The sequence below is a fragment of the Ambystoma mexicanum genome, chromosome 7q, assembly GCF_040938575.1.
Source record: "Ambystoma mexicanum isolate Mex_15411 chromosome 7q, UKY_AmexF1_1, whole genome shotgun sequence".
Lineage (NCBI taxonomy): Eukaryota > Metazoa > Chordata > Amphibia > Caudata > Ambystomatidae > Ambystoma > Ambystoma mexicanum.
The window spans coordinates 981409847-981433299 of record NC_090941.1 but is presented as its reverse complement, the minus strand read 5'-3'; positions in this window follow the sequence as shown (position 1 = coordinate 981433299).

Genomic DNA, 23453 nt, shown 5'->3' with positions numbered 1-23453 from the left:
GTGGCACTCAAATGAGCAACGCATTCCCTTATACAGAAACTGCAGAGACGCAGGGAGAGGCAGATGGGAGGTTTCACATGACAGTCGATTTTACAACATGGTTTTGTGATAAGAGCACAGAAAAGGGATCATAAAGAGAAGTCGGCCTGAGGATCTCGTAAAAGTATGATATGATAAGTAATTTATAACTCGCCTGTACACAAGTATTTCTAGGTGTGACAAGACAGTGGGAGGACAAGACAAACGATCTTACTAGGCCTTGTGTCATTCAGATTGTGCAAGTGTGCGAACGAGTAGTGCAAGGGGAAAGGGAGGGGGGAGTGCGAGAGGGGAGGGGAAAACAGGACAGCAATGCCATGAGTGAGTGCAGCCAGGACAGCGCGGCTCTGGGTAGAGCAAGGAGAACAAGGGCCTGTAGGGTTACAGTTTCAGCCCCTAAGTGTGTGGTAGGCCCAGAGGCAGTGCAAGGGTGACTCATCAAGAAAGAGCCTGGTACCCAGTGAGACTCTGAGGGTAGCCAAGCAACCAGTCGGTACAGCAGACAGGTAGGTCAGATGGGGAGGGAGAGAGAGAAGGCAGAGGAGAAGAGGAAAGATTTGAGCTGCTTCCAGAACTTCAGGTCGTCCGGCTCAAGTTTGAGAGGGGCAGGGAGGCCATTCCAGAGGAAGGCACCTGCAGAGGAGACATCTAGCCCCCACTCTCTGCCTGGAGAAGCGTCTAACCTTTGAGAGTTGGAGGTAGCTGAGCGAAGGGCTCGAGAAGGAAGGTATTTTGGAAGAGAATATTGGATGTAGTGCGGGCCCTGGCTCCAGAAAGTCTTGTGGACAGTGCAAAGGGTTTGGCACTTGATCCTTGCAGCCACCGGCAGCTAATTGAGAGATTTCAGGGTGGAGAGCTATGGTCCCTGCTACGGTAAGCAAACAAATAAAGCAAACAAGACTATTGCAGGAGGAAGTTCAACAGCAGGGTCAGAGAAAGTGCTAATGCTTTACCTGGCTCAGGATGGTAGGACTGACTAAGGCGTGGGGACATGAAGGTTGGCATGGCGAGGGCTATTTATTTATTTATTTATTGTGCATTTGTACGGCGCTTTTACATCAAGTAAATTGTGTTTCAACGCGTCCACAGGGCAACATGGAGGGAACATGGGAATTAAAGGCAAATATAACAATGAAAGAGAGAGTCGGTCCTACTAGGCCTTGTGAGCATTCAGAGCATGCAAGTGCAAAGATAGAGAGAGGGATGGGGGTAAGTGCTAGGAGTAACAGGGAGGGAAGTGCTAGGAAGTACGTCGCAAACTGTTAAGTGACTGGTCAAATGCCAATGAAAGTACAGGCCTGTGATAGCACAGGCCAGTGGGTGCCTAAGGCAAGTGCTGTGAGTGGGCAGTGGCTGAAGGCGATTGAGGGTTGGAGGCTAGCACCTAGGTGGGCACATAAAGGCCCTAGTCACCAATCTCAGCGAGATTGGAGTTTAGCAAAGGAGAGATGGGGGAAGAAGGAGGTGAAAAGGAAGGTCTTGAGGAGCTTCCGGAATTTGGGGAGATCCGGCTCAAGACAAAGAGGAAGCGGGAGGCTGTTCCATAGGAGGGAGCCGGCCGAGGAAAGAGATCGTCCACCAGCGGTTTAGCGAATCGCTTGACACGTAGAGAGGTGGTCCCAGTCTTGCTGGTATTACAGCAGAGACCAGACTGGATGGCAGACAGGCTGTCAGGAATGATGGAGGATGCAAGGAGGGAATCAGAGGGAGGTTTTAAGAAGAGTTCTGTGTCATCTGCATAACACTGGAAGTAAAGGGAGAAGGTGGAAATTAGGTGTGCAAGCAGGGCAAGATAGATGTTAAAGAGCCAGGGAGAAAGGTTGGAGCCCTGGGGGAAGCCACAGGTGGAGATAGAGGGAGGAGAGGAGAAAAAGCCCAGGATAACCTGGGAGGGACGGTCATTGAGGAAGGAGATCAGCCAGTCCAGTGCCCACTCTGAGATACCAATGGTATTGTGGAGCCGTTTTATGAGGATGGAGTGATTGGCCGTGTCAAATGCAGAGGAGAGATGAAATAGAATAAGAGCGGCAGGAGAGTTAGAATCAAGAGATGCGCATGACCCAACTCAGCCCCTCATTTTGACTTTAGAGGTTGAACCTCTGCAGCTGAACTGGACCACATCTACGACTAGATCCACGGCTCACTATGATGGATTTTGATATTTTTCTACCTGCAGTGGAAAAAGGCACAGGAATCCATGGGGACCCAATATTCGCCCAAGTCAGAAAATGCCCTTAGATCAAATTGGTGCATGAATGCACACACAGCAGTGATACGAAATGGTGGTGTATTAGATCATGATAGTTGCTGGGGGTTTGGTAAAGAAAAGGGAACTTTGTTTCACTTACCATGGATTTGTTCAAGTGTGATGAATTATTGGGCAGAGGTCTTAGACCGACTAAATATGATATCAAATATAAATGTTAATAATAGTTCTATTCAGATTGCTTTAGTGTCAAAGATAGATCTTAAAAGTTTGGAAAAGCAGGAAAAGGCCACAGGTTGAGAACTGGGTAACGGATCTATAGATTTTATCTGGTTATGGGTGGTGTATACAGACAAGATGGCCGTCCTGTACCGAATCACATGGCCAAAGAAGAAACAAAGGTTTTACGTTCTGCTTTGATTTTATTCAGATATATGAATGGAATGAAGATGGCACCTTTTTGTACTGTGCATGTCTTTAATTGTTTTATGTTTAGTCTATACATTTTGAACGGTCTTTCATCTTTTACAGGAATATAGATTCATATAATTAATTTATCATTTCAATGTACATTATTAGTTAACAAACCGTGAAAATCAGTTTTCTCTCCCCCCCCCCCCCGCTACTGTAATAGGAACTCTTACTGACCCTGTATTATGGAAATGATATCGTTCTCTTGTTAAAAATGTAAAATCAAATTATTAATTATTATTTTTTTTTTAATGGGGGCCTCCATGTGCACACAAGGTGGCCATCATTACAGGGATGCCTATGGATTCTGCCTGCTTTTTTATGCCGTACATAAGCGAAGACGGAATCCATAAGGATCCCGGACTCTCCATTGACACAAACATCTGGTGTTGATTTATATATTGTAGCAGAGAAGATTTCCCAATGCGGCCACCACATTGTCGAGGGAAACGCGGCCCAAATGGGCTAAGGCAGGGAATCGTGCATGTTTCTACACCTCTCAGCCATTGTGTGCCCCTATGGGAAAGAAACAGTGAGTGGTATGTATTTTCTGAACTCGGATGAAATGCTGAGAGTCCTAGCATGTAAGATGGAGGTAAGATGGAGGTCTGAAGAGAGGGGCACTGGCAACTGAACTATCATACCTTACCGTGGAAAAAATATGCATTTCTACACAAGATACAAGTTTCCAACTGCCACTGGTTTATTAAGAGCCCTTTTTTCAATTCCTGTTCCAATTACAGCTGACCGAGCTGTGCACGAGGTTACACTTTTTCACAAGTATGATTTAGAGTAATGGATGGGTTACTGTATTCGCAAAGGTGACTGGCACATTTCCGGATCACTATGCTCAGCACAAAATATGTGCTACCAGCTCATCTACCTACATTATTTAACCATGGCAGTCTGGTGAGATATAAATAAAAAACAGTCTACCCCGGTTTGAGGGATAGAAATGCAACTTCTACTCCAATAAAAGAAACAAATGTAGAAAAGTGTGGGAATTACCCCTCTGGGCATTACTCATTCTTTCTATTTCTTCACACTTTAAAGTGCATCCCATGATGAACTGGAAAGGGGTTTTGAAATGTATAGTAACGCCCTCTCCCACTGCCTGTTTTAAGTATTGGTGCATGTGGGCGATAAGGGCATCAGATTGTGTGTATCTACAAAGATGTACACATTCAGATGCCCACCGTGAATAAAGCACATCGTTTTCGGAAGCAAATAAAGCTGGTGAATCAGCTAGAACACTCTCTGATATCTTTCCGGTCCACATCGTTATGTGATAACAAATAATTTGCGCCTGAACGTTTCTTTTTTTTTAAATATGGGCGCTTCTTCTGGCGCACCACTTGCCTTTTCCGATTTCTATGTAATAAAACCAATGTACAAATAAAAAAATATGAATCAGGAAGTACATGTAATGAATTTCTGAATGAAATTAATGTAAATAAAGACACAGCAAAAAACTTAATTATAATAATTGCAGCTATTTTGCCATACCGCTCGATATTAGAAAAACTATGTGAATGGAAAAAAAAAATCAAAATTTAATCTATTGGAATTAAAAAGTCACAACCTTAAGGTTTTAAAAAAATCTTTATTTTGTATTGTTTTATTCCACTTCAAATTTACAACACAGCAATTCCACAGTGTCACAGACCTTCCATCATATTCATTGTGCCCTAGTTGGATTCTCTCTTTGACAACCTGTGCAAGATTTCCCCCCATAATTCCGACACGCCTCCCCTTCTATTGTCGCCCAGTGATTTACACTTCGATGATCCCTTATACTCCCCACCATTTACATGAGCCTTCATCACTCCCCCACCGAAGACAACGAGAGTCATCCTCTGTAAGACATAGCCTCGTATCTTTACCCACTTCCCTCCCCTACAGCATTAGTATTAGGGTGGTGCACCGCCTCCAATGTGTCATGTTCACCTAAATAAGCCCTTAGTGGGGCCCATACATCCTTAGGTCTATTTCTAGTGGGCAGCAAAGCCGCATATTGCAACTCCTTCATTTCACAGCGCGTCATGCACCTCGGCCAGTATTTGAACATGGGGGCCAGACCTTTACTCCATGCCCTGGCTATCAGTGATCGAGCGACCACAGATTCCATGCCCTGTAACCCATTTCTAAGTATGCCCTCCGCATTGAAGATTACTAGCAGCCAAGCCGGGGCGCATCTGTGACATGTTCCGGTACCATCTTGGCCATAACCTCAATGAACTGCCCTGTATAAGACGTTGAGAACGGTTACCCCTCCCTTACACTGTCACATCAATTGTGAAATTCCCTCACTGTAATGCGTATTCAATAAACAGCATTTGACACCAGAGTATCGTTTGTATACAAAAATTTGTATTTATTCTTTAATTATTTTCATTTTTTTAAACTAATTTTTCATTGTATCTCTCATAAATTGTACACACTAAACCTACTCATATCAATAAACAACACACACCTTCTAAAAACCTCTTTGTGCATAGGGGTTAGTGCACAGTGACTTTAGAACATATCCAGTACACCATTTTCTATAAGTGGATCTAGACAACTCATTTTGTTATTTGCATTAGGAAAACAACAATACACACATTTGTAATCTGTTCCTTCTCTACAAGAGGTCATAATGGTACAAGATGACCTAGTCAAATAGTTGACCTAGAATCAATCTATACAGACATACAATATCTGTGGACAAGGACCTAAGTATTGCAATGTCCTCTGAGAAAAACTGTGGGACTAGACAAAGGTGTATTCTCTACTCATCTGTTGACATGTGTTTCAGCCTTTCTACTAAGATACACTTGTTCCTGGCGTTCTCAGACAACTGTTTGTTAGGCCTTCATCAGGACGATAACCTTGCTCGCAACTGGACTCAATCCTGGATACCCCAACTATTCATTGCCACCCTAAAAACAACAGAGATACAATGTAACATTGCTAATTTGAAAAGGAATGAATCTATTTTTATATATGTCTCTATGGTGGTCAGACTGCAAAACATGTGTAGTCTATGACAGGTAAAGGGTGTGCTAACCTTAGTGTTAGTGCCAACTGTGTTTAGGGATTTCATCGAACTCTTCTGTCTATTATGCAGGAGATTTCAGGTTTTCCTTCCTTCTATAAAAACATTAAAAACATTTCTTTTTTGCTCATAGCAGAATTAAAATTCTTGACCTATAAAAAAGTTGTTTACCAGCCTTCAGCAAAATATAAAGTTGCAGGCCCATTTTAGTTCGGGTAGGATAAAGCCAATAAAAAGCATATAATACCATGGACCAGGCATATCCTAAAAAATGTTTTGTGCTTAATGATACTGAGGTTAACATGTGCACAATACAAACCACTTATTCCCGGCAAGGTTTCATTTAATAACATGTTGCATCTTAGTTGGTGAAGGTGCTCATTGTTGTTCTTGGCTTGAACACCGATTAATTTTCTTTAGTGTTGCCAGTTCGATAGGTGCACATTGTTTGATTCTTGTTTCTTGTTCTTTACTGTTCAGAGCAGTTGTGCAGAATCATTTGGAAGCAGTTTTATATTAAGGCAGAGTTAGAAAAAATGACTTCCTTGGCCTGCATATAATTGTGGTATTATGTGGCTAAAGGTTAACTGTTTAATAAAAATGTGCACAAAACAAATTGGTAGATCAAACATTTATTTTTCAAAGAAACCAGGAATGCATTTTTTCTAATTTTATATTACTAACACTTCAACAAATGTCATGGCAGAAACCAAAGTAACTATTATTCTAAAAGCCAGTCTTTACATACAATCTCAGCCCTCTTCAAAATACACCCACACAATATGACTCCACACGTTTAGCGATAAACATTTCTTACAATCTAGTTCAGCTACATCGCCTTACCGATAAACACATTTACTCCAGCAGCTCTAATAACCTGAAATGACAAGAGACTGTGATCCTAATATGTCAATGTTCTCGTGGTAGACTTAGCCTTGCATCTGTGCACAATGTCTGCTTTTGAGATCATATTTTCAATCTTTAATAGGGAAAGGGATAACATTTTGAACATTGCTCTACTTTTTCCCACTAGTGATTTGTAAATCTGTTGTTCAGGTTATAAGACCTTTTAGATGTAGCATGTACCTTAAAACGACTGTAAAATTACAAAACTATTTCTGCACATCCTTCAAATGCCAAAATTCTGCAACAGTCTTTCCTCGTTTAATGTATCATATCAGCGAAGGCACTTAACCATTGGTTGACAAAAACACCCCGTTAATATGTTCAGTTCACCATACGCTTCTCAGTGTCAAGCCTCAATGCTAGAAATTCTTTTCCTATAGAAGCATCAGTGTTTTTGGTTAAGTACGCAGATGCAAGGTTACTGTGTTCAAAACACCTTCTAAGCAGTGGTGTAGGATAGCCCCTGAAGCCACCTACACAGAAGTGCACAAATATAAAGAACAAATGTGTATAGTGGGATAAATTAAGAAACATTCTTGTGTTCAAAGTTTTTTAAAAGGCCCTTGAAGACAACCAATTCAGTATGACTGACCATGTGCTATGATCTATAGGCAAAGAGTTAGTATCACAATAATGAGCATCTTTAATTTGCATAAAAACATACATTGTTGAGTTTTGAATGCAACAATTTGATTTGCAATGTATCATTAAATATTGAATAATCACTTATTTATCATAGAGCTCCTAAATTTCATATAATTTAAAAAACGCTATGTGGAAACTAGCAGACAGTGTTGTGAAGACGTGGCCAATAAAATATTTGATGGCGTTTCGTCTCATTAGTAGACTTTTTTTAATTGGGGATCTTTATGCATTTTGAGAATGTCTTGAGTGAAACTTTTGACATATTCTCACATAACATGTTTTGATTTTGACTATTGCCTTGATATTTATGTTTGTGTATGCCATTTTGTCTCCAGTCCTAATAGACAACTGTGTGCTGCATGAAGAGTCAGTCGCAAAAATAATTCTCTATTAATGAATCATTGTATGTTGTTAATTTAAGAACCAACTTGTATTATAAATGTGCAGTTTAAATGAAGCATGTACCAATTGTGTAGCTCCTTGAAGAGGATGTTATGCGTTGATTTGCTATCATGTATGTGTGAGCAATAGTGATCAAACATGAGTTGCATATTAATCAGCGTGTTGCAAATAGTTAAATATTGTATATCCATCTGTAGCACACAGCGCTGTTACATCACAAAAATATGACAAGCAGAAAAATGAAACTGTTTTGTGTATTATAGAAACACTGTCAGTTTCTTATAATGTGTTTATGATGTGTTATATTAAAATAGAACAGAAAGAAATATAAAATGTAATGTGGCCATTATATGTTTACTTTCTTGCAGGACACTAGCTGTGCTGATGGCTTAGTTGTTAAAGGGAGGCTTTTCTCTTTGTATACAGTTTCATGGCCTGCCATCAATGAAGCTTTCACATTGATTATATGTGTTCCGCACGTAACTTTTTTGATGTATTTGGGGGTATATTGGATACCAATTAATGCACTGAACTCAGCTATGTATATGGGTCTCTAATGCCTGTGCAAGGGCTAGTTCATTTGCCTGCTGTCATTTACAATTACTCATTTTGCTGTCTGTTTATTAAATATTGCTTGAGTGTACATCTGTGGATTAGTTCTGATAATCAGAAGTGGATCAGTGGTAAATATACTATGTGGTATTTATTTTTAGCACATTATCTGTAGAAAGTTATTCGTATTATGTATTTTCAGAACTTTAGAAGAGATTGATTTAATCCATATAACTTTATTTTTGGTTAGAAATTGGTGCTTTTTGGTTTGAATAGCTATAAGCCCTTTCTTTTCACATTATGTTGAATTATTTTACGTTCAGTTTAACAGAAGCAGAGTCATATTTCTTGCCCTTGTGTTTGATTCATTTCAATAGTATCTGATTTTGGTTTTTGCTTATCAGAATGTGTGCCTTATTGCTTGGTTGCTTTTGTACAGAAATGTACTAAAAAAAAGCATCCATTGCATAGCGATCACTTGACATTGTGCTGTCTTGTTTATAAAACTGCAGCTTTATGTTTGTGTGAGGGGTTGGGCTTTGGAGCAAAAGCACTCTGTTGCAGTGCTAGTTTATTCTTGTTTAATAATCTTTATTAAGATTTTAAGAAGCAAGAACAATGCATGTTGATAACATTGCAAAAATTCACGAAGAAAGACATTAATCACACTATAATCCAGGGGATTATAGAAATATAAGATCAAGATTAATAATTAAATGAGTAAGGCCTCAAGAATAGTTACTGAGGGAGGTTCAACAATAATGAGGTCTGCAATGAAGTTGAAGATCATGTGCAAAGACTTACAGGGGGGACAGAGTACTGAGAACAGAGGGAGGGGTGAGGAGAGGGGAGGTATATGTAGCGATATGATAATTGTTATATAGCAATGAGAAATCTTGATTAACAAGATTGAAGTCTTGTATCTTCATTATGTATCTTGTGTATTTATATTACTGTCTATTACTGTCTGTAACATAAGCTGAACATATACTTGCTTTCATGTGAATTTCTGCGTCCAGATACCTACGGGTCCGGCGCGCATTACAAATAACTAAGCAAACAAACAAACAAACAAACAAATAATAGGAATCAGGAATTACCCAAATAGAAAAGAGAGAAAATCCAGTACAGAAGCTCAGGTGCCATGTGACGATGCATTAAAACAGTCCAAATAATAAATAAAATAAGCCCATTTGATGTTATATTTGGGAATAGTGTCCAGGCAGGTGGCCATACATATCTCCATTCTTTGTACATGACAGATGTTGTTCCACCAACCCCTGGTGGAAAGGTTATGTGAGTTTTTCCAGTTGGTAGTGATGAGCTTCAGAGCAAGGGCAAAGAACAGATTATATAGCTTGGCAGAGGTATGCAATTCAATGTTTGTGACTGCCAGGCTACCCAAAAAAATATTCAAAAAAGATAGTCGGACATCCACAGTAAAAATGAGTTTGCGGGATTTCCAAACATCCATCCAAAACTTAAATACATATGGACAGTTAAAAAACATGTGTTTATAGGAGGTTGGGGCGCCACGGCACGACCAACACTTATCATCAGCATCTTTCTTGGATTTGGATATTTTCATGGGGGTGATAAATGCTCTATGAATATAGAAAAACAGACGTTGTGTTATGTTGGTTGATGCAGATATGCCCCTGGTCCTAGAGTTTAGTAGAGACCACGTGTGATCATCAAGGGAGCAGCCCAAGTCATTTTCCCATAATAAGCGCACAGGCCACGCTACAATCCCAGATGTTAAAACATTATAACATTTTGAAGCCTTGATATCGGAGACCATGGTTAGCTGTAATAACCAAGAGGCATCAGGCAAAAGGATGACGTTTCAGAAATAATGGCGTGCATCAAGGCAGGAATAGACCAAATTATTGTAAAAGTTGAAGTCTGAGATAGGGATAGAAAAAAGATGTCTCGATTGTTGAAAGGAAAGAATAGGCGGGGTCATTAACAATTTGCTGAATAAATCTAATACCTTTTTTTCAACCAAGATTTGCAATATAAAGCCCTGTTACTAATAGTAATATTTTTATTATGCCAAAGCAGTGGGGAAAGGGTCTTGGACGGGGTTTTAGTGTGAGGGAATAGAAAGAATTTTAGGGCAGAGATAGAGGCCTTAATGGGGGCTGATAGGGCCATAGAGGAATGGTTAAATACATAAGTGAGGTTGGTTGCATGATAGGGATATACCAAGTGTGTTTCTAACAAACACCAGGAGTGAATATCTGAGGAATCAGGGGGAGCAAACCAGCAACAGGATTGTTTGAGAAGAAAAACTGAATGATATCATTTGAAGTCCGGGAACCTATCCCCTCCCATGTCATGTGGGGCTTTAAGCTTGGCAGCCTCAATCCTCTTACATTTATCAGGACCCCATAAGAAATTGAGGAGACTGGAGCTGATGCACTTGAAAATAGACAGAGATAATGGGACAGGGAGGAGTTGCAAGTAATATATAACAATGGGGGACAGCTTCAACTTAATTGTGTCAATCCAACCCCACCAGGAGAGGTATAGGGGAGACCACATTGAGGTTAATTCTCAGAGTCTGTCTAACAATCGCTGTATGTTAAATTTGATAGTGTCACGTATTGAGGAGGCAAAACGAATACCTGGATATTTAATAGAATCATAGCACCATTTGAAACCAAATACATCTAGGTCATGTTTGACACAAAAGGAGTTGAGGGGTAAAATCTTGCATGTATCTTTGTTGAGTTTTTAGCCAGACACTAGAGCAAATTGCTGGATTGTATTAAGCAGATAAGGAAGGTGAAGTATGGGATTTTTGATGAGGATAAGAATATCATCAGCATACAATGCGAGTTTAATAATCAATTTTCCACAGGCGATCTCTGGGCCATTTCTATCTGATCTGATGAGTTCCACAGGGGTTCAAGTGAGTGAATGTACAGAATGGGGGAGAGGGGACAGCCTTGTCGAGTGCCTCTTTGCAAGGGAAAGAAGAAAGAGGATTGTACAGTAATACTAATCGAAGACTTGGGACAAGAGTAGAGACGTTTAACAAGGGAAATGAACTGCTCACCGCAGCCGTGCCATTGGAGGGATTGAAACATAAAGTCCCTGTTGACCCAATCAAAAGCTTTTTTATGCATGAAGTGTGGTAGAAGCATATCCCTGTCTATCTTTTTTGTCCTTGGAAACTACGTGAAGGGTATCAAGTAATAGTCTAGCATTAGCAAAGATGTTTCTCCCCTTCACATATCCCACTTGGTCGGATTTGATCAGAGAGGGTAGTGACGATTTGATTCTGTTGGCGAGAATCTTAACTAAGATTTTACCTTCAACATTAATGAGAGAAATTGGTCGGTAGTTGCTGGGAAGAGTGGGATCTTTATCCGCCTTGGGGAATAATATGAGAAGAGCCTCATAGAATGAGCCAGAGCAGGATTTTTGGGAAATGAAGTATGAGAATAACGTTTTAATTTTAGGGGTAAGGGAATGGGCCAGACTTTCATAAAATCCGGTAGAAATACCATCCGGCCCGGGGGGCTTTCCTTTACCTAACCCCTTAATGGTGCAAGTGATTTCTGGAAGTAAAATATCACCTTCTAAATGGGATAGATCAATTTGGGGATACGAATGTCTATTGATGTTGCTGAGAAAAGAGTCAATATTCTCGGAGGGGACTCTGGTGTTGGGAGTGTACAAATCTGAATGAAAATGTTTCAAACAATTTAAGATATGATTAGGGAGGTACCATATGCATCTTTAATGTGAGATATATATGCTCTTTCTTTCCAAGTTTTAAGATAAAAATCTTTATTGGAAGTCTGGTAAATTTTGGTCTTGTATTTTAATATGGTCCCAGCAGCTGACTCAGTGAGCTCTTTGTTAATTTGGAAGCGTAAAGCCATGACCATACGAAGGTTCATTGCATTGGAGTCCTGCTAATGTTTTTCAGCGTTGGACAGTTGGACATAAAGATCATCAAGATGTTTTCTACATAGCTTTTTTTTACCCGAATGAGCCATAATATGGCCTCTAAGTTAAGCTTTAAATGCGTCCCAATTGGTCCCTACTGAAGTGTTATTATCATGGTTTTCAGCAAAGGATTGTTGTAGAAATAATTGTACGGATTTAATGAACTGCTGGTCGTGTAAAAAATAATTATAAAATTTCCATCTGGATGACAGTTTTTTGATATCCTCAAAATTGAAGGAAGTGCAAACAGGGGCATGATCTGAAATAATAATTTTAGAGATCGAAGAGTCAATAATAGTGCCCGTGAGAGATTTGGAAGAGAAAATGGAATCTAGGCGGGAGAGTGTGTTATGTGGAGGCGAGTGAAATGTGTAGTCTAATTGTGTAGGATGGGATAGCAACCATGAATCTACTAGGCCTGTCTCAGCAAGACAACCTACAAAGGATTTGTGGGATTTAGATGTTTTGAACACACAATTAGATTTCTGATCTAAGAACGGGTCAAGGACTTGATTAACATCACCACATACAATAAGATTAGTGAAATTGTTCTTGAGAATCATTTGTTTGATGGAAACCCAAAAGCCAGAATGAGGTAGGGTAGGAACATAGATGTTCATAATGTAAACATGAGCAGACCCAATCAAAAGCTTGACCCACACCCAACGCCCATTGGTGTATGCTTCTTGACCCAAAATCTTGAATGAAAGTTTCTTGCTGAGAAGAATAGCGACTCCATTTTTTTTGCCCACCACAGGACTTGCAATGTCCTCTTTGATCCAAAGGGATTTGAGCTTCATCGCTTCAACGCAAGAAATCTGAGTTTCTTAGATGCATGCCAGTGAAGGCTTGAGTTTATTGAGATGAGATAAGATCTTGCACCTCTTTATAGGATTGTTGCAACCCTTAACGTTCCAAGTGACACATTTAAATAACATAGAAACAATTAGGTAGTTGTATGAGCAGACCAGAATAACATGTGCAATGCCAGAACAATATGAATCAATGAAGTGAAGACCTGGTTGAAACCTCCCACAATGAGGACAGGACACGAAAGGAGAACACACAAGGATGAGGGAAAGTCTGATCAAGGACTGCTTGTTTGGGGTCAAAAAGTGAGGAAAAAACCTCAGATTCATGAAAGAAATAAGAGGCAACATCCTATATGACATAAAAAACAAAAAGATGATCCAACCCGGAAAAAGGGAAAAAAAGGGAGAAAAGGCAAAAAGGGGTAGATGACACCTACTGAGCTGTCAAAAGGAAAGAGACGACTCACAGCAGAGGAGCAGAGGGGGGACGCCATGGCAGCACCCAACCCACCAATGTTATAACATAAAGTTAATAACGGCATTGAATAAAGCCCAAGATGGGCAGACAGAAAAGAAAACAAGAACTTCATGTTCTGGAGAAGGTTGAGGCGTTGACAGGAGACAACGTGTCCATGCCCTCAGTCTTGATAGAATGAATAAATGCTTCCAGGTCAGCAGGATTGTCAAACATGGCAGTACGCCCCTCGTGAGCAACTTTGACGGAGCATGGGTGGTATAAACCGTATCTAATATTAAGCTGCTTTAATGCAGGGCGGAGGCATACAAATTATTTTCTTTGTTGAGCTGTACTCCTTACCACGTCCTGCAAAATATGTATTTTGCTACCATGCCAAGTGAGAGAATTTTTCTCCTTGATCAATGAGATTATTAGCTGAGCTGAGTGTTTTTAAGCAAGTAGAATATACGAGTTCTGGGAGGAGGGCAAGGGGATGCTGAGTTCCTTGCTGGGCCAATACGATGAGCTTGCTGAATATTGAATGATGTTTCAATTGGTGGATGAACCAGGGCAGGTAGTAGCTTCTGCAGAAATGCGATGGGGTTAGAGCCTTCACAACCTTCAGGCAGGCCAGAGATATGTAGATTGTTGTGTCTGCTTCAATTTTCCAAATCCTCATTATGTCTCCGTCCGTCTATGATAGATTTTTCAAGCTGCGCCACCGTAGGAGTAACATCCTCCACAAGACCTACTCTACGCTCCACCTCCTCCATTCTGTCTTCAAAGCCCTTCCATCTATCGTCTAATTGTTGAGGTTTTTGATTAGTAGTCTCGATGAAGGGCTTTAGCGCGGTAATTTCTTGCAAGATGGTTTCAATGGCAGGATAATTTAGGCTGAGCAGAGGGGGTGAATCACTTTTTGGCCATTTCAGGTTTGTTGGGGGCAAATTCATGTCTTTGGTGACTGGTGCAGTTTTTTGATTGTTTTTACCAGGTGCCAATATGACCGGAGGCTCCAGCTAAGGGATGCAAAAGATAAAAACAGCTGATTTGGAGGTACAGCAGATGTAAGACCAAGCAGCAGGTCCACGGAAGAGCTGTGTTTTTAATGAAGCACAGGGTAGTAGCAAAGGCAGCGCTGAAACCAGACGTTGACCACAAAAGTGGATGGAGGATTGGGGAATGTAAGTAGTGAGGTGATTCAGGAAGAAGACTCAGACAGTATATTGAGTATGTATCCTAATGTCCATAAATTGCTCGGATATTTTATTTTAGCAGGGTCTTTTCCTTAATTGAAATTAACCTTTCACTTACTTTTCTATTTGTCTCCTTTCCTTATTGTCTTTTACTTCAGCCTCTTTTCTCCCCATTTAAATAAGCTTTTTTTCCATGCAAAAGTGCGTTAAAAGAATATAGTTTCTTTTCAAATGTTGACACAGCTCTCCCCCGTTTTCTGTGCTATAATATTTCCCAATTCACTTGGGTACAGTGCAATAGAATTTCTGTTTTCCACAGAATGCTGCAGGTAGAACACTGTAAAGTCATATAAATGTATGTCAGAGACAAAAAAAGAAATTTAGCTGAAGGAGTTAATAATAAGCAGCATAGAAGTAGCGGTATGATGATTTCACACATGGTGGCGCTGTTGCTGGGAAGGAGCCGACAAGGCCCACCCCGGGGCGCACTGCGGTTCATAGAACACTGAGCGTCTCCACATGCAGGGTGGCCGAAACCGAGGGCAGCAGGCACCTGGATGCTGAGGTGCTGCATTCCGGCCCACGCGAAATAAGTCGCAACTTCAGAATTACACTAATGGAGAGTATCTCAATCTCCGGAGCAGGGACAGGACCGGAAAATAAACCAACGGATAAAAGCAATGCCGTTAGTGTGATGAGGTGAGTCAGAGCTGTGAGTTTAGGCAGCCATCTTCCATGGCACCAGACCACACCCCCCGCAGTGCTAGTTTATTAATTTCATTGTCAGTACTCGTTTCATCACTCTTTGTAGTGAATTCAGAATCCTCTCCATCTCTATAGACAAACACATTGTTTCTACTTCCACATCATCTGCAACCTGTAATTCGATAAATCTTTTAACTGTAAGGTTCCCTTTTGCCCCTTTAAACTGTAGGGTCGGATTCCCCGGTGACAGCATTGTTTACTGTGACATTTAATTCCAGTGCCTTCAGTCCGATTGTCTCAAAATTATGTTGTAAAACCTCATAATGTGACTTTGAGGATCCGATAACTCACTACTAGAACTAAATCTTATCGGCTCACCAAGAGTAAAACACTGCATTGCATATGGGCCATACCTAGCGTATGTGTCAGGAAAACCACAGAATTCCATAGAACCAGTTAATCAATTCTGAATAATTCAGTCTCAATATTGGACATTCGTCTGAATTAAATATAATTTGGTTTAAATCTCTTCTCAGAAGTATTTTTTCAAGACTGTGGGCCTCATTACGAGGTGGACGCAAAGGGATACCGGGCACCGTTAAGGACATCGGTGCCGGTAATCCCTTTGCGCCCTATTCCGAGGTCCCTTAGCGGGTCCCTTACTTAACGCCTGGTTTTGCGGTACCGTTATTAGCGCCTTCCCATTGAGCCCTATGGGGGCTGAAATGGGAATAGGGAATGGCTTTTTCAATTGGGACTTACCGGTCCCGCAAAGGTCGGAATAGACCTGTAAGTCCCCATTGAACAAGGGTGGACTCGGTACCGGTATTGGAGGTAGTCATGGAGCTAATAGCGCCATGACTACCTCCAAACTCGGAATGAGGCACTGTGATTATGTTTTTCATTATGTGTTTACAAATATGCAAATATCTGTTTACTAGACACATGTATGCATGAAAATTAGATTAGTCACTGTGAAAATAAAATTAACATTTGGCTGAACAACCCCTTTTGAAAGGATCCATGTGTTGACCGCCCAAAATGTCCTGCGCGGGTATAGTGATTGTACTATGGCGAATCTAGTGATTGTATTTTAGATATGTACACCTGAAAATATAGTTGTATGCGTACTCTCTCTTATCTTCCAGGGTGTACTCCTATTCCCTCAATTAGAGAGTGTACCTCAAAAGTAAAACTTTTCATTTGCTATTGGAGTGATATAATTTGAGTAGGTATATTCTCCTATACTTCTTTAGGGTCATATTTAATCAACCACACGGCACAATCAGTTCCAAACCAGCGGAGCCTGATGGATGAGTTCCTCAGAGCCCGGCATTGGCTCAATCCAATGAGCCCCAAAGGGTCAACTGCAAAAGAGCACCATGACATGTATTTTAAGACCTGGTGATCTTCCAACCTCTTGCCCCCCAAAAAAGGCACGCCATTCAGAGTGAAGATTACACAAAAATCCTATTTCCAAGGGGGCTTTTCAATTCCATCATGTATCCTATCTTACTCATCTCAGAGCTTTCTTTAGAGAGTGGTCCATCATGGAGTGAATGTAAAATGTTGCTAATCAGTTTGTCAAATAAATGGGACATTTGAGTCATTGATTATTCTCTGATAATCTACGTACTTCCTCTTAATTATGCCATGAACCCTGGTGAAAAGTGTGTTTAAAAACAGCCTGTTCATGAATAATTTTTCATTTGCACATTTGTTGATAACAAAGAGAATAGTGTAATATTTTCACATGCATTTTTCAACCATACCAATAAGACAATTGCATCCAGAATGATGTGGCTTCTCCAAAAGAGATCTTAACCTTTTCAAAGACATTCTTTACTAAAAATGCATCTTGCATCAGCTGTCCAAAATTTCAAATACCTGTACTTTTAACTATTTCAATTCATTTTAAAACACATCTACGTGTTGTAAATCATTTTACTAAGGATGCAGAATAGTCTGTGCTATGTTGCATAAACAATTCCAATCCAACCTGAATCCATTCTGCTAAAACCTCCTCCACCTCATTATCTGCTCTAATTCAACTACCAGGAAAATCAAATAACATGAGAAGCCTTGTTCTGTGTCTATTCGTTCTAATTCAGTTTACAGGAAAAAGCAGCCATATTGCTGTCCCTGTTGCTGATTCAGTTAACAGGGTAATAAAGTAAAATCAAGACCACTTCTTTTTCACTTTGAAAAATGTAAATGATATTATTTAGCACTTTGGTACTTCTAAATAATAGCTTTCATACGCATTCCACTCTGGCTGGCATCCCATCGTCTGACTGGCTGCTATGCAACTCGCCCCTTTCATCTTAGGGATCCTTACATTAAGCGCCCTGTTATCTGCCAAAATGCTACCCGACTGTGTTCCTTTTCTGAGCCTACCCTCATATAGATTTCAGGCAACTTTTATACATTTCAAGTGGGACCTTTATCTTATCTAATGTACATCTTGCTGTAGTTGTTTTCTAAAACATGTTAGCCAACCGGATATCACTTTCTGGAGTAAAGTACTGGCAGTTCCTTTCTGTCGTGGCCTGATTTAGCTCATCCAAATTTGTTTTACTTAATACAAAACCACCCTGTTTCTAAGTGGACTTATCCACGTCCTGCCCAATGTGCTGTCTGACCTCAGTCTCATTGCTTTGAGCTGGGAGCAGAGGATTATTCTAATAGAGGCTCTTTTAAATTCAAATACAATCATAGGCTTTTCACTGTATAATAATGGATCAATCATGAAGACAATATTTATGTTTATATCGAACACATTCAAAATACATTCTGTAACATATACCTGGAGTAAAGGCATGCATCTCTATGGCTCTAAATAATTCTAGGCACTATAAAAGTGTGAATTATATTAATGCTACTGTTCAAAATGGGCTTTGCTAATCCATAATTTGATATATGCTTTTCTTAATTCCAACCACCCAGGTATTCTGTATATCTTTCTGTTCAAATGCAGAATATAGGGGTGCCAGGGCTTGCTTTAACTGCAAAAGCCACCGATGATCTAGCACCATGGTCCATGCCGGATTCCGCCATGGTGGATGGCGGAATTACCGGCCCATTCCAAGGTGAGTGGGGCGGGAATTCCCCATTCACCATTTGCCCTTCCCCATTCCCATTCTTGCCCCATAGGGCCTAATGGAGATGGGGAAGGCGCTAATTACGGCACCGTAAATTACGGTGCCGTAATTAGCACCAAGGTCGCTTAGCGCCTTGGACTTTAACGCCTGCAAAAAGCAGGCGTTAAAGTGTGAATCAGGCGTTAAGGGTTAACGGTGGCGACGGCGCCGTTAAACCCTTAACGCCTGACTTGTAATGAGGGCCATTGTCTGCATCAGTACGTACAGTACAGTAGATAGTCTTTCTAGCAGTTAAATATCAGCCTCACTAATATTCTTGACTTCTGTTAATTTTAAATTTGTTTTTTATTCTATGCATTACTAATCATGAATCTTATTTTTACTCCATTCATAATAAATCTCTAATATGAGAATATTGAACATCTGATGTCAGCAAGAATTAAGTCAAAAAATATTTTTAAGAGTTTCCCCCCGCCCCCAAAATACAACTCAATCATGGACGTCATTCTGGGGTCGCCAGGGGTTGTAATTGCGACCCCTGCCATTTTTTTCAACCCCCTAATAATGTCTTGCCACCCAGCATACTCCTCCAATAAGAGGATGCTGGGGATGTGGCTAAGTGAGTTGCGTGCTGGCCGCGCAGCGTGAATTCCTTCATTTTGCCTCTTGGCCCGCTGGCAGTAGCACCAGTGTCTTGTGGCATCATTGTTGACGGAGCAGGTCGCAGCTGCACGCCAACCCACCTGTGTCCAGTGCTCCGAGGTAAGTGCAGTGGTTCTCTTCAGGGTGGCAGGGTAGAGCGGAAAGCCTTTAGGATGACCGACGGTCTGTCTGACGCAGCAACATTGCTGGCCAGTGCCTGCCTGACCAACCTAGGCCGTGCTGCCCCAACCATGTGCCAGGCCCAACCATGCAGCCGTGCGCCAACTGCCGAGCCATCCATAGGGCCAAGAGCTGACTTGCGTTACAAATAAACATAGATAATTAAGTTGTTTTTTGCATAACTTAAACATCGAAAACTTTGTAGAAGCTAGGTGCCACGCAATTGAAATAGCCGGCAATGGTGCCTACCTGGGTATTCACTTTAACACTTAAATTATCACGGTTCCATGTAGGCAGAAAGAAAGGGCTACGAGTGTGTTGTGTCCTTTTGATGCCAATTGTGGCGTTTTTACCTGTCATCGTTAATTGGATCGTAAAAGCAAAAACTTGCTGCCAATTATAACTTCTGGCTTGAAATGTTATCTTGACCTCCCTGTCATCTGGTCGGCCCGCTTGGAAGGTAAACTATGGAGGTCAGCTGTAGGACTAGCCAATACCCAACATCTATCGTGCAAAGGCAGGCAGACCCAGTGGGCCTCATTACGGGTCTGGGGGTAACCGTGCCAGTGCTACCGGCGGGTTGCCGCCGGCCCCGTAAATATTTACCAACGCCTGACTTCCCAGTGCCACCGGGAGATTACAACCCCAGCGGCCCGGAATGTCAGGCGCCAGTAAAATGTAAGTCCCCCATTCCCATAGAGTCCTAGAGGACTGGATGGAAGTGGGGACACGGATGCACCGGCACCGTTGCTAACAGTGCCGGTGCTTCCGTGACTGGTCTGCCTACCATGGCTGCTGTGCTTGGCAGAGTCAGACGTGTCAGGCACGGCAGCTCCAGCAGGCAGACCTGTAATATGGTGGTCTGGAAACAACGGTGGCGGTAAGCTTACCTACCGGCACCCTTGTTTCCGGACCGGCAGAGTCATAATGAGGCCCAGTGTCTCTTACACTGCTTCCAAAACAGGGGCAACTTTGGTTTGGCCATTAGTGCCTTTGTTTCCAAGGAATCATACCGCTGCTTGTTAGTTTGGGCTATTAGGTGGCACATAAGCTGAAACTATTGCACTAGAGTACAGAGAGGGAGAAATGGTATATGAGGAGAAACACATCTTGCAGGTGTTGTTTGGTTATTTGCCAACTGGCCAGCCCGCGCATCATGTTTTTTTTATAATCTGCCCGTTTTAGCCGGCATACAGAGTGCTGACTCGAAGTCCCACTGCCCCCGGCTGTCTGGGATTTCATGCAGGGTTTTTGAGGATGGTGGACTGAATGAGAGGTGTCGGAGAGGGTGGGGGAGAAGGCACTAGTGCTGGGTGGGTGTCCACCTAAGGGCTTTGCAAGGCACATTGAGAGCTGGTGGTGGGGATGTTGGTAAATGCCAGGAGTCTTGGGGGCAATTAGGGTGATCTGAATCAGAGCATTGTAGTGTCCCACTCCCGGGTCAGCGGATTGAACCATGCGGGAAGCTGTGCAGAGGCTGGCTCACCAGGCTGCACATTCGTGCTGGGGGCACCCAGCAGACCTCAGCCTCGGCTCTGTGGACACACAGGCCGGGGCTGAAACGCAGGCCCTGGTCATTCTGCAGCCATGCATATGGGAACGACACAGAGACAGGAGTTGCCGCTAACTGGTTCTGCACTGCAGTACCTTCACGTCCCTGCAGTGGCCCCTTTTATTAACATGTATGACGAGCTCATGACTCGTTTCTGGCCATGACCAAACACGCCCCCAGTTAAAGGGGCAACGCAGGAGGCAGTGCAAGGGCCTGAGCGTGTTATGCCAGTGGCAGCCTGGGAGGGTAATGCAGGGGGCAGCGCAAATCTTCTGGGGCAATGGAGAGGGACTGTGGATTATGGGAGTTACATGGCCTGTGTGGGGTTTCTGAGGCCACTGCAAGAGAGCAATGTATTGTGGGCTAGTTGATAACGCAGAGGGTGTAAAACGCATGCCCGAGGGTGTAAAACGCATGCCCGCTCCACGGGAGGCAATCAGGGTCAATGCAGATGCCTGGGGATGGCACAGGAAAGGCATAGCGTATGAGGCGTCGGACAGTTGTGTCAAGTGAGCTTCGGTTGAGAGGGTTACTCACCTCGTGGGGTTGTGCTGGCTTTGTATTATTTTATTTTTTAGGGGTTGGGGGGAGCTCAGTGCTCAATGCTCTGCCCCCATCCCGCCCAGTATTCCCAGCAAGATACTGGAGTACCACCCAGTCGTCTGATCTGCAGAGCGCTGTGTGCAGGCGAGACAGTCCCTGCACATCCATCAATGTAAACACTATGCTCCTGTGTGCTAATTAGTTGGCAGACTAGCTGGCGCGATGACTCCTTGTACAACAAGGCACCGTCAATGAAAGGCATTTCTGCAAATATAAAGTAAATTCATAAGCAAATAAATTAAACCAATTAAAATGTAACGAGAAAAAAATAATCAAGGCAAGCAACGTGCTTATAATAATCCAAACGTTGTCCCAGGCATAGATGAGATATGGGCTTTAGCTTTAAGATGCTATAGTATTTAATTCCACGCATTATTTTTCATATCTGAAAACTGATCATATGAGTGAATGAGACAAGGTTGGTATCTATATGGCATCAGACGGGTGAGAGTGTTAAACTGCAATGGGACATTACAATAGACAAGCTATAGAGACCTGCAGTATGGACAGAGGATCGCTGGGCTCTTAAATGTATATTCAAAATGTCAGCAGGAAAGCAACTGCTGGCCTTTCTGTGAGGAGCAGGTAGACAAAGCTTTTACTTCAAACATTGAAATAAAAAGATGTAGTTTAAAAAAAAACAACAAATCTATCATTCTTTGGGGTTAGAGAAAAACTGGTTAAGAGTTATACATTGAAATAAAGCGAAAAGAAAATAGAGTGACCATCAGAAAATAATGAAAGAAAGGGTTTGCAATTGACAGAGTTGGTCTGAAACTGTAATCTTGGAAGTTGGGAACTGTGACGGGTGAAGGATAAACAGAATACTTGAGGCCAAACGAATGTCCGTCTCACACACACATTATTCGTTCAAGCATTGCCACAGCCAATGTGCATATGCCTGGGGCAAGCATTTGCCAGGCACCAATAAAATGGTACTGTCTACGATATGGAAATAGCTGGAAAAAAGTGCAATTACCTGAGAAAATCAAGTCAGTGCCTTTCTAATACCAATGTACAGTCTTAACGATTGGCTTTGCCTATGGTGGCTTTTAACTGGACTTTCTTCCAAGGAACACATGTGATTGGCTTTGCCAATGGTGGCTTTTAACAGGACCGTAGCCCAAGGAAAACATGTGATTGGCTTTGCCAATGGTGGCTTTTAACTGGACTTTAGTGCAAGGAACACATGCAAGGACACACCTATTGTTTATTAATCAAGATTGCAAAATGCTGAGGTCACAATTGGTTAAACATTTGTATTACACCAAGATGTCATTTATTATGGTAAATAAGGCCTCATTACGACCCAGGCGGTAAGTTACCGCCTGGGTCGTACCCTTACCACCATGGTGTAAACTATGTTTACACCATGGTGGATGGCGGATTTACCGCCCCATTCCAAGGTGAGTGGGGCGGTAAATCCCCATTTCCCATTTTACCCTTCCCCATTCCCATTTTGGCCCCATAGGGCATAATGGGAGTGGGGAAGGCGCTAATTACACCACCGTAAATTACGGTGGCGTAATTAGCACCATGGCAAAAAGCAGGCGTTAATATCACCATGGCGCTAACGGACCTTGGCCCTCATTACGACCCTGGCGGAAAGTAACTGACCTGACCGCCATAGCGTAAATAGCGTTTCCGCCATTGCACGACGGAGTAAAGTGCGGCTAATTCCGACCCATCGGGCACGAGCACTACGCCATGGCGGAAGTGCAAAGTCCGCGATGGCGGAAATGTCCCCAAAACGCCCCTCACCGCCGTCGTACGGCGCCCTAGGTGCAATTCCGCCACCCATCATAGCGGTCACCGTAATGAGCGGCAATCGGAAAATACGGTGACCGTAAATATACGGAAACGGAAGTAAAAACATGGTCCCGGAACGGGAAACAGCACGCTGTACACCTATAAAATCAGAATTCCCACACAACCATTAAAAATACTACCCTGAGACACATCCCAACCCGTCATCCACCCTGGT